The 12,452-nt window shown below is 37.1% G+C and overlaps 1 pseudogene; it reads left to right on the plus strand.

Moving 5' to 3' along the window:
* Positions 1–577: 577 nt before the first annotated feature.
* LOC101587020 overlaps positions 578–12,452 on the plus strand; it is a 148,481-nt pseudogene continuing 136,606 nt past the window's right edge.

Raw genomic sequence — 12,452 nt, forward strand, 5'->3', positions numbered from 1 at the left:
TTTCTGAGAACACTTAACACATTCACAAACTCATATTATTAACCTGAAAGAATTTTTACCCCTTTTTGTGAATAAGAATGTAATACCAGTTACTCTTCCCAAGATGATATTGTCATATAGATTATACTTTCCAAAAATATTTGCACTTGTCTAAAACTCCTTTCCTTACAAGGAAGAAACCGCTTTCTTAGATTTCTTTCATAGACTATATTGTATAGCAGGTTTCCTACATTATCAAGTCTATAATTTGATATTTTCCATTTTGCTAGTTTATTTAGACAAAAGTAAGACAGAGATATAATTCATGGACATTAAATTTGTCATATTTTGAAAGTAATGAAGCATTTTCTCATTAACTAGTAGAAAAAAATGAACATAATTTTTATTAGCAGTAAAATAATTGAAGAGACTCGGAGTTTTCCATAATTTATATCCAGAGAAACAAAATGAACTATTTTATTTTTGAATAGCATTTTATCTTATATATGATCCTAAAGGTACCTAAACTAGCATGTTAATTCCAAAATATTACTAGCTAACATTTATACAGTTAATTGCCTGATGGCTTCCTAGCTTTATGACGGCAAAAACTATGGCAGGTTCCAGTGGCAGATTTAAAACTGAAAAGAGTATCAAAGAGTGTAAGGAGCAGACCTGAACTGCCAAGGTGGAGGCATCAGGCAAAAGCCAATTTTGAAAAAGACGATGGAAAGAACTTAAATGACTTTGAGGTGAGGATATATGGATGCTACCTAATGTCAATGAATGAACTGAGTAGTTCTCAAAGGAACATTCTCTGAAGAAAAAGAAGAAAAAAGGTAAGCATTCAAAAATTAAAAAAAGAAAAGCAAAAAAAAAAAGAGCAAGAGGCAGAACTATGAAAAATGTGAATCAACTGATAGTTCATCAAGCTCTGAGGATGAGTGGGTTGAGGCTGCTCCATCCCAGACTCCTGGCAGGCAAAACACCTGGAAAGTGAAAGACGAGGAGTTCAAAAGAAGAAGATGACAGCCAGGTTATTCAGAGGGATGCATGGGATGACTGCAGATTTTTTTTTTTGTCTGGTAATACTGTGTCATCACCATCACCTAAAACTGAAAAAGAAATGACAAGGAACATAGGGTGAGAGAAGAACGAAGCACATGAGCAGTCCAAACTGCTTGAAAGAGAATTGAATCCACATTGGAAGGATGGTGGGACAGGTCTCTTATCAGAAGACTGTAGTGTATCATCACTTACTAAAGCCTTAGGAATAGAGGATGGTTGATTAAACTGGCTTAGAAAGTCTTACCAAAGAATGAAAGAACAGGCTGAAAAACAAAACAGAAAATTTGAGTACATTGTAGCTGAAAGATATAGGTCAATGGAAATATTTCAGTTGAAATTAGAAGACACTGAAAAAACTGAATCCAAAAATGAAGATTCTAGACAAGAGTGGTGGAGGAAACCACCATATTCAGATAAAGTACAAACAAATAAAAAAGTAGGAAATTAGATTTAGGAGAATAAAATACAAGTTCAAGAGATAGGCATGATACAACAGAGATTACAAACAGTAGCAGTAAAGATAAATTTAGTGATAATGAAAAAGATAAAAGATATATGTTGTTATGGTTTGTGTATAGGTGTCCCCCCAAAGCCTTCTGTAGTCATGGGGCTGCTTCTGCAGTTTGTGGTTGATTATTGTGTGGATGCTACACCTGCCCTGGGGCAGGTAATTTGCATTACTATGTAAGATGGGAAGAGAAGCTAGCTGCTTGAGCTGCTGCTACCCCTCCCTTGCTCATTTGCTCCTTGCCACTGCCAAGAAAGTTTGCTTTCTGCTATGTGCTCCTCTGCCTTGGACCCAGCTGAATATGGACTGAAACCTCCAGTAACTGTGAGCTAAATAAATCTTTCCTTCCTCCATTTTGGGTATCAGCAACCAAGAGATGAGTAACTAAAACACATGTCTTTGGTATCACATAAAAGAGAATTTAATTCAAGGCAAAATCAACAGGTTGAGTCTCTGGGAAATCTGAGACCTAAATTCTTAAGACCTTTTGATGATGATGAACTGTCATCTCACTTCAAGGCTAGAAATTTTGAACTGTCTAGTTCATCAACATTAGCAGTAGCTCAGGGTTCTTTGCAACGTGCCTTCCAAAAACCCATGAAAAATAATGACAGATTAATGTGTTAGAGATAATCTGATGGGGGAAGGGACAAGAAACATTCAAGTAAGATGGCAATGGAAAAAAGTAGCAGCATTGACTCTGGACACATTTCAGGAGACGTGGGAGAAAAATTGCTAGCCAAGAGTGTGAGAGAACACTGGGAGGACAGAGTCTACGTTTGCTGGTGTGGAGGATAAGTCCATCCATGTCCTGAGTGTTGATGAGAAGAACAAATTAGGGGCCAAGATTATTAAGGCAGAGATGATGGGGAACATAGAATTGGCCCAACAACTTAAAGCCCACTTGAAAAGGCTAATAAATTAAAAGAAACTGTAGCACAATGTCATCAAAAAGAACAGGAGCAGAGGAGAGTGTAGACCGAGGAGAAGTGATCCTTGTCAGGACAGATGAGTCTGGAAGATCCTGGCCACTGAGCACAGCAGAGGCTCCGGAGTCATAAGCAGGAAGTAGGACACACAGGGTTGCTACCCATAAAGAAAAAGAAAAAGTCAGATACTTTTCTGATGATGATCATATAAGCCTGAATGATTTAGCCAAAAATGAAAAGATAGGAACAGCAGAAAGTCAAAAGAAACTTTGTAAAAAAAATTATGGAGAAACAAATAACAATGAGACAGTTTCAAAACCAATTAGTAGGACAGTTTCAATAATTAATACATTGCATATTGTTGTCTTCATAGTGGTTATTTATAGTACAAGAGGCAGACAGAATATCCTGCCCAAACACGATTAGTACAAATCTTTCTTCTCATTGACTTAAGAGAAAGTAGCTATATATCTATCCTAACTATTTTGAATACACAGATACAAAATGGTCCTTCCTTTGTATCTCCTTTTTTTGTTTAGTCTTGTCATAAATGGGTATTCAAAACAAACTTTTTATAAGAATGGCATCTAAGTTTATGGGAAAATCAGAAGGAGACTATTGCACTCTAGATGACATGTTTGTATCCAAAGCAGCTGAGGGAAGGTGTCTTGGTGAGGAGGAAGAGTCAGAGGAAAAAGGCTATTGCTGAGCACCAGCATTTTGCTGCACAAATGGAAAAATGTCTGTATTGTTTTGACAGCTCTCAATTTCCCAAGCACCTTATTGTTGCAATAGGTGTTAAGATTTATTTATGTTTACCCAACTTCTGATCTCTTTCTGAGGGGCACTGCCTAATAGTTCCCTTGCAGCTTATTGAGCTGCTACCTTATTGGATGAAGACATCTGGGAGGAAATTCAGATATTATGGTTTGTATCTAGTTGTCTTCCCAAAGCCACATGCAGTCTTGAGGCAGCTTCTGGAGTTCTTGATTGATTATTGTGGGTGTGGATGCTGCACCTGCCCTGGGGCAAGTAATTTGCATTACAATGTAAGGAGGGAAGAGAAGCTAGCTGCTTGAGCTGCTGCTACCCCTCCCTTGTGCTTTTGCTCTTTGCCACTGCCATGAAAGGTTGCTCTCTTCCATGTGCCACTCTGCCCTGGAACCAGCTGAGTATAGACTAAAACCTCCAGTAACTGTGAGCTAAATAAACCTTTTCTTACTTCAATTTGGGTGTTGGGTATGTGTCCCAGCAACAACAAAAGAGTAAGACAGAATTTGGTACCGCAGGAGTGGGGTCATTGCTGTGGCTAAACCTGACCATGTGGATTACAAGCTTTTGGGAATGGCTGATGGGAAGACTGAAGAGTCTGTGATGGATGCTGAAGAGTCTGTGACAGAAGGTGAAGGATCCAAGCCAGAGGTGGAAGAGTCTGCTCTGCAAGCCAGGTGATGAAGTCCAAGCTGAATGCGAAGACTGAAGTTCTTCCCATGAGTTGGAAGATCGACTACTTCCTCAGCCCTTTATATGGTCTCTTTGTGCTGAGTCACTCTGGGGTAGAACCAATTGTGCCCCAGGGCAGGGCCCCCACCAGCCAGAAGTGCACCGCTGCAGAGCTGCAGAGTCATCCGTCCAAGTTGACACAATGTATCAGCCACTACATTAGGAAACTGTTAGTAAAGATGTTTGAAGATGAAGGGTTGGACTGCATCTTTTTAGAAACTAATATAGGCATGAAGAAACAGTATCACAGGGTTTATGAATGTATTCCTCTCCCAAAGGAAATGGATGACATGGCTCCTGGCTATTTTAAGAAAGTCATAATGACATCTGATGAGGAGTGGTCCATGAAAAAGAAATTAATTGATCTTTCTACAAAAGACATCAGAAAGTCTGTTCCCAGGGGCTTACCTTACTTTTCGGTGGACTTTGGCCTCCAAGGAGGATTTGCCCATGTCATTGAAGATCAGCACAAATTCTCTCATTACTTTGGAAAGCAACAAAATGGACAATTTGCTTAACAGGAGACTCAGTTAAGACTCCGAAGAATAACAGGACTCACATAGTCAGAATTAGGAAATCATTGGAGGGATGTTAGATGTAGAACCAAGACTTTGGCAGAAGGGTGTCCATGAAAGCTTTGAGGATCAGAGGAAGAAAGCCCTGCAGTTTGCTCAGTGATGGAAACCGTATGACTTCACCAAAAGTAAAAAATGTTGACGTGTACCTCTCATTTTTAATTTCTTCAGATACTCTTCTTTAATCTCTACTGCATCTCACTAAACAGTTGAGCCTCAGCTCATAGGGGAAAAAAGTAACAGCGGCAGACTGCTCTGGGTCTCTGAACCCTGTGCACTGTTCTATTGAGTCATTCTTTTCCTTTACCTTCTGGAGACTATTTTAGTGACTGTGGAGTAACAGCAAGTTTACTGGCTGGCCACTTATCTTCCTGATCTGTACCTACCTTTTGGTATTCTGAATAACTTAATCTATGAAGGGTTTTCTCAAAGGATATCTGGGAAGCCTTGCAAATCCTTGGTTTAGAGGAAGTAGGGCCTGCTTCAAGGTAGTTAAGCTTATTACATGGCTTGTTTGTTTTTTTAGAATAAAATGATATGTTCAATAATAATTCAATTCATTTTTAAATAATTGTGTATAACGGCTCTTAATTTTCTACCCATAACATGTAGTATCACTATTATTTGCTTTGTTCAAGAAAAAGACTATCCTGAGAAAACTAAAGAATCAAATGGTAAAGAAAATGTAATAGAGTCACAATTCAAATTTATTTGTTTTTCTGGAGTTTTATAGAGTCTCATTTTTGGTAATTTTAAAAATAATTGTTCTAGGGCCAGCCAAATAGCTCAGTGGATTAAAGTACTTGCAAGCAGGTGCAGGGGCCAAGGATTCGATCCCAGCCTGCCTTGCCGTCCCTGCCCCTGGGGGTGTGTGTTGAGACAGCAATTGAGCCTGGGCATGGTGGTGAGCGCCCCAGCTCTTGGAAGGCTGTAAACAGGAGGATCACTATGAGTCTGATCTAGTAGTGAGACCCTGAACACCTGTAGACCCTTCCTTAGCGTGAAGCATATTGCAGAGTAACTCATAACTCTAAAAATATTTTTAATATCAACATCTTATATTTTTACTATGTAAAAAAGTTTTTATTTCACAAATCAAATAAAATTTAATGGTTAAAAAATAATAATAGACTCTGTTGCTACAGAATCTTAACTGAATTTTCTAGCTCCAAGTGTTGATTTTCAAGCAATTAAGACCTTAGTTCTAAATTTTCATTAACAGATTTTTATAGGAAAGGAATTATTTGCATGAAGATATGGAAAATGTTTCCTAATTTGCAAATGATATGCAAATTGGAAGAAAAGCAAAGGATTAAAGATATAATCAAAATCTTAAAGACATTATATGATTCAGGTGAATACATCAATATAAGGCAAAATGTATTCTCATGTTAAGAATGCTTGGGGCTAAGAAGAGCATACACAGGTTCTCCTGTTCCCTGACCTACCACTGTCTCTACTCTTACCCTTAACTAATTCCTCCTCCTCCTCCTCATCCTCCTCCTACTCCTCCTCTTCCTCCTTCTCCTCTACTTCTTCCTCCTTCTCACAATATCCATCTATAAGAGCAGGAAAGTCAGATGTGATCAAGGAGGCAGAGAATCTCTTGAAATTATTGTCCTCAAGGCAAAATAAAACTAGGAAATTATTAGTGGTTTAATAATCTGCCATTTCTATGGCTATAAATCAGCTGAAGTAATCCAGTTTATGTCCAAGATGCTCATTATAGTACTTCTGGACTTGAACCAACAGTATTGATCATTCTCTTTCAGTTCTGGGCTACTGTTTCTGAGTAGTACTTACTTATTAAGATGTGATAGCTAGTTCAAGTATTGTAACATGCAAAGGAAGACACTGTTTTCAGATGTGCAATATTTATCACTGGAAGGAAAATCAGAAGAGCAAGATAAGAGAGGACGTGCAGTCTTAGGTTGGTAGTGATGAAGGAACTTGGACGTGATTAACTTAAGACTTATGTAATACTGAGGATAGAGCAGAGGTCTGGTGAGAAAATGGAAGAAAGGTGATTTCTTCTAAAAATATGTTTTCACTTTAGCTTTAAATTTAAAGTGTCTTTTTGCACATACATTGGTTCTGCACTCCAAATTGTCATACAGCTCATAAGAAGCAGAACTATTATGTGAATGAAATTCAGCTGTTTTAACCAAAAATCCTATATCAAGACAATTTCACAAGGGATGAGGCAATACAATAAGTATTTTCAATAAGACAGTATTTGGCTTGAATCCTACCAGGGTGACTTGGAACTTGTTTCTAAACTTCTATGAGCTTCAACTTCCTAGTTCATAGAATTGCGGTGAAAAATAGTCAGTGGAAAAACTTAAAGTGTCTAATATAGTAAAGTAGGTACCTGATAAATAGGCCTTATTATAATTAGTATTAACTATTACTAAGAAAATATGTACTTTCTTTTTACCCTACCTCATTAAATACTGTTTGTTGGTGGCAGTTTTTCTTAATTGTATCTTCCATTTTTTAAATTTATAATGTACCCCTTGGTAGTTTCATCTGCAAAACAAATCTATAGTGAGGATGGGAAACATTAAAGAAATAATAAATGGCTGGAGAAAATAGACAAAAAGTGAAATGAATACTTTAAATGTGTTTGGAGTCTGGCAGAGGAGATAAAATATGAACATGGCATGAAGTGGTTTACCATGCATCATTAATAAGGATAACCAGTGTATTCTGAATGCTTAGTGACTTCTGATCATAGTTGGGATTTTAAAATCTTATTTATTTATGCATTTGGTACAGGGTCTCACTACACAGCTCAGACTCGTAGTGATTCTCCTGTCTCAGCCTCCCCAGCCCTGGGATTATAGGTGTGCATCATCATGCCAGGTTTCTGTGGCTGGCATAGTGGGCCATGGTGAAGCTGGCACGGCATGCAGTGCCAGTGATCAAGCCTGGGTCCTTGCACTTGCCAGTCAGGTGCTTGGACCACTGAGCTATCTCTCCTGCCCTGCTAGTCAGAATTTAATTGTTTTATTTGTATTGACTCACGTGTTACCTAAAAGCAACGAGTAAGGAGTATGATCATTCTCATTTTGTAGAGAAAAAACTGACAGAGAATTGAAATAATAAGTTTTCCAAACCACAGAGATAATAAATGGCAGTGTCGGGACTCAAATCTGTCTCTAAAGCTCATGTTTGTAGCTATCTAACTATACCATCTCTCATATCAGTCAATCAATCAAATCAATCCATCAATCAAGATAAAATACCTAAAGTGCTATGGCTCAAATAATAAATGAAGTTAAACACAAATGAAAGACTGAATCAGGTAAACACAAATGAAAGACTGAATAAGATAAAAAGATAATAAATGCATCTAAAATAAGCAAAGTAATCTCAGTGTTTCATTCATAAAAGGGGTGAATCACAGTGAAATATCAAACTAACAAGCTTCACTGTCACCATCAATTTCTGCTTAACTTGCTGAAAGGCAAGGCATCAGAGGAGATTCAGGAGCATCTGGATACACTGTCTGCTTCAATCTCCATTTATCAAAGCCTTGAGAAAGGACCATTTCGCAACAAAATATGCTGGTCATATTGGAACAATATATTTGAAAGCCACATTTTATCTCAGTAATCAAAATGAAAATCTTTCTGTATATTACAAGTATTTCTGATAAAAAGATACAATTTATGTTGAATGATTTTTCATTTTGTTCAAATTTCATCTCTAATGGTTGCTTATGCTCTGCACAAACATTTCTCAGATAAACTTCTTTTAGTTTTCAGAACACTTTTCTGACTACATTATTTCTCCATTGTCCTATCCATTCAAACAGGCTACGGTAAAATGCCATTATGTGATTTTTCATCGAATTGAGAAAAGCAAACATTATAAAGAGGAAAATGATAAAAACAAGATATATTACTCCACTGAGAGTTTTCTCAGAAGCTTTCTTTGTATTAGACAGCTGTGCACTGACATCTGTTTCAGGGAAGCATGAGGCCAAAAGGAATCATATGCAGCTTTCCTATTTTTATAACCTCACTACCCAGTACCCTATACCCGAATACATCCTTTAAACCTGATGGACAAACAACTTCTTGAGCAGAAGTGGATGGCAGGTGTGACACAGGGCTATCTCGTTGTACATATTTGACACGCAAGTCACTGTTTGCCCTCAGTCTACTGCATTTTCTACCATTCTCCAGACAGGCCACTTAGTTCCAGGCTCCTCAAAGTTTGGAGCATGAAAAGTAACACCAAGAACATCATCTGGAGTGTGTTAGAAATTCGGAGTCATAAGCACAGCCCCTGCACCTACTGCTGTCAGTATTTGCATCTCTTTGCTTATTAAAGTTCCAGAAGAACTGTTCTGAAGATGGCAGAATGCCCAGCTGAAGAAAATATTTGATTTATCTCTTAACCTAGAAGATTATATGAAAGAACTTGTCCAAGAAACCATGAAAGACAAACAAAACAAAAAGGTGACATTAGTGAAAAAATATAAAACTAAAGAAACTGGACATATTTATAAAATCGTAGAATACCTCTCTCAAGTTCAATATCAGGCACCAAAGTTTCCTTCACTGAAGCCATTTATTTACAAGCTTCAACCCCATTTCTTTCTCCTGGGAGGAAACATAAATTTGATAAAGGTAAATACTAGTCCAGTTATAGAAGATTCTCAAATTTTTATTATCATCACCAGAATTAGTAGTATTAAAGATAATATTTGTTTAGTATTTATTATATATGTTTCTTCCTCATTTTACAGATGGAAAAACTGACATTCCAAAAAAAATTACATAGAAAAACCTCTCAAATAGGTGATTCTGAATATATGACTTTGGAGTCTGGGCTAGTTAGCCTACAGGGTGTTTTCTCTGCTTCAGGATTCCAGGCCAGCACGGCATGCAGTGCCATGGATCAAACCCAGATCCTTTTGAATCTACTCACTCTTCCCCACCACCATGGCTCCTGCCCTCAACTACACCATCAGGCTGCACCTGGACTTAAGGAATAACAATTTTGTTGTTTTAATTTCTGATTGTATAAAATATTATTTTACCTAGGAGCCAGGTTAATTTTTCCTATCACTTGATTCCTTTGTTTAGAATTATCCAACTCTATCACACTGAAAATAATAATCTCATGATGGCCTACAGGACTCCACACAAACTTGCTTTTACTTCCCTCATATTGCTAAGATCCAACTATGTTATCCCGTTTTCTATGTGTCTGATCTTGCAAACGTAATACCACATCAGGGCATAATCCTTTATTAATCAGGCTGTTTGGAATGCTGTCTCTTTTCCCCCACATTTTGTATTTTTGGCTCCTATACTTTATTCATGCCTCGGTTTAAATGTTCACTACTCAGAGAAGGCCCCTGGCTACCACAGCCATTATAGGACCTCAGGTCGGGGGCACCATCACATCATTCATCTACTTGTCTTACTTTATTTTTCTTTATAGTATTTGTTCATACCTAACCCATTACATATGTGTTTTTATTCATTTATTGTTTGTTTCCCATATTAATGCAAGTTGTATGAGAAGGAAAGTCATCAATCTCTCTTACTACTATATCTCTAATGTCTGGTACACCACCTGGTACCTGATAAGCATGCCAAAAAATCTTCTTGACTAAATGAGTGACTGTGGACGCTGCTTTTGTCCTTGAAATCTTTTTCATCCTGCTCCTTTTCAAGCTAAATGAATATTGTAATTTTGTTCTTTCGTACAACCAAATGTCTCTTGGGGACTTTCAGTTCCCATGACACAAACAGAATCTATTTATTGACTTATTTACATCATATAAACAATTACGATACTCTACTTTCAATGCATGCTTAATTCTTCTTTCTAGTCTTATTTTTATTCATGAATTTCTGGAGATTAGATTCTGTTTTGTATCCTTACTTAATACTACAACTACTGATCCCTGCTCCATCACCACTGCTAAGGCTGCATATATTCCTTAATTCCTTTATTGGGGCTCCTCTATTCTGATAAGGACCATGAAAAATATCTACCAGTATGAAGTCTGAACAGCAATTCCCACAGTTTATTGATCAACCTCTGTCTCTCTTTGTATTTCTGTCTCTCTAGCTCTCTTTCTGTCTCTGTCTCTCTGTCTCTGTCTCTCTCTGTCTCTCTCTCTCTCTCTCTGTCTCTCTCTGTCTCTCTCTCTCTCTCTCTCTCTCTCTCTGTCTCTCTCTCTCTCTCTCTCTCTCTCTCTATATATATATATATATATATATATATATATATATATATATATAAAATCATAATTCATGAGGCTACCCAGTTCTTGCATGTCCAAACAAAATCCTTACTTTTAAAAAAAGGCCAAAACGTATACCAAAAGTATGATTCCAATGTTTTTAGATCAGCCCTAACTTCAGAGAATATTATTTCCAATAATGATAAATCATTTAAAGTAGAGATATAAATATCCCTTGAGACATAAAAAGAATGCATCTATATATTTAACAAAAAACAAATTAGTGTTCACAGAATCAGGCACTATAGCCACGGTCCTAGTGCCCTGTTAACCTAGATTCCTGATCTCCATGGATTTCAGAAATAGCTCTTTGGAGTACTCTCTGGCTTAGTATCTTGACACTAAATTTCACTAGTGAAAGGAAAAGATGCTCAAGCTTATCAGTTGAGGTAATAAGGTGCTCTCTTTTCTTATAAAAATTGCTCAAATGTTTTAGCTGCATGTGACAACAGGGTTCGAAACATTATAGAAGATAAAAAGGATCATAGCTGACTAGGTTAAAAGGTATATTTTCTTTTTTTTTTTTCATCACAAGACAAGCCTCTTTATTTCTTCTTTTGTTCCATAATTTTATTGACAGACAAATAGCAATGAGACAGTTTCAAATCAAATTGGTAGGACAGTTTCAATAATTAACACATTGCATACTCTCTTCCTAGCGGTTATTTGCTATACAAGATGCACACATGATATCCTATTTACAAACACTATCACAAGAAATCCCTCTATTCATTAAGAGAATGTAACTATATATCTATTCTAACTATTTCTAATACACAGATACAAAATGGACAGATGAATACCCTTTTTTGGTTAAGTTCCATCATTTGAATATTATAGGTGTGTTAACTCAGCAAAAATATTCTAAAAGAGTCCAGTAATCCATAATAGTATTGGGTTTTCCCCTTGACTGGCAGTGTCAGAAATTGTTGACCTGAGTCCCCTATAGCTCAACATAACAGCATGGCTTTACTTCTTGTACTTCTTTTTTATACTTTTCTACTGGATGGCTAAGAGCAAGATATAGCAAGACCTATGCAACAAGAGTTGCAGCTCTTGGATCTGATAAGGTCAGTGAAATGCCCTCAGGATTTATCCTGACATACTATACCTCAGATTGTAGATCCTTTGTCAGTGTTAGCCATGTGGATGAGTCACAGCCATTGCTTGCCCAATGTGCTCCCCATGAAAGGCTGAGAAAATGCTTTCTCTCCATGTGACTCTCCTTAGGCAAACTCTACATCATCAATCACTTTCCTCTTGGTCCCATAATCTCCTTGATCAGAAAATTTTGGGCACTACTGAGTTACATGACGTTACAGTACAAGATCTCATATGTCCTGAGTCTTAATTGACCTTGGAAGGCTAGGGCCAAACTGTTGGCTTTCCTTGCAACCCTCCTTTTTCTCTAATTTTGGTCTGCAAACTTAGGTTGTTAATCTTCCAGAAGTGAAGCTTATTGTTATTACCATACAACCTAGGCTGTTAAACTCAACCTCACTGTCTGTCTGAATATCAAACATTTTAGGCATAACATGGAACAGGTATTTTTCATCAAGTATTGATATGTTGAACTTTAAGTTCCTACAGAATATGATGAAAAACATTTAAAAAATTAA

This window comes from Octodon degus, unplaced genomic scaffold, assembly GCF_000260255.1.
Source record: "Octodon degus isolate 3935 unplaced genomic scaffold, OctDeg1.0 scaffold00251, whole genome shotgun sequence".
NCBI lineage: Eukaryota > Metazoa > Chordata > Mammalia > Rodentia > Octodontidae > Octodon > Octodon degus.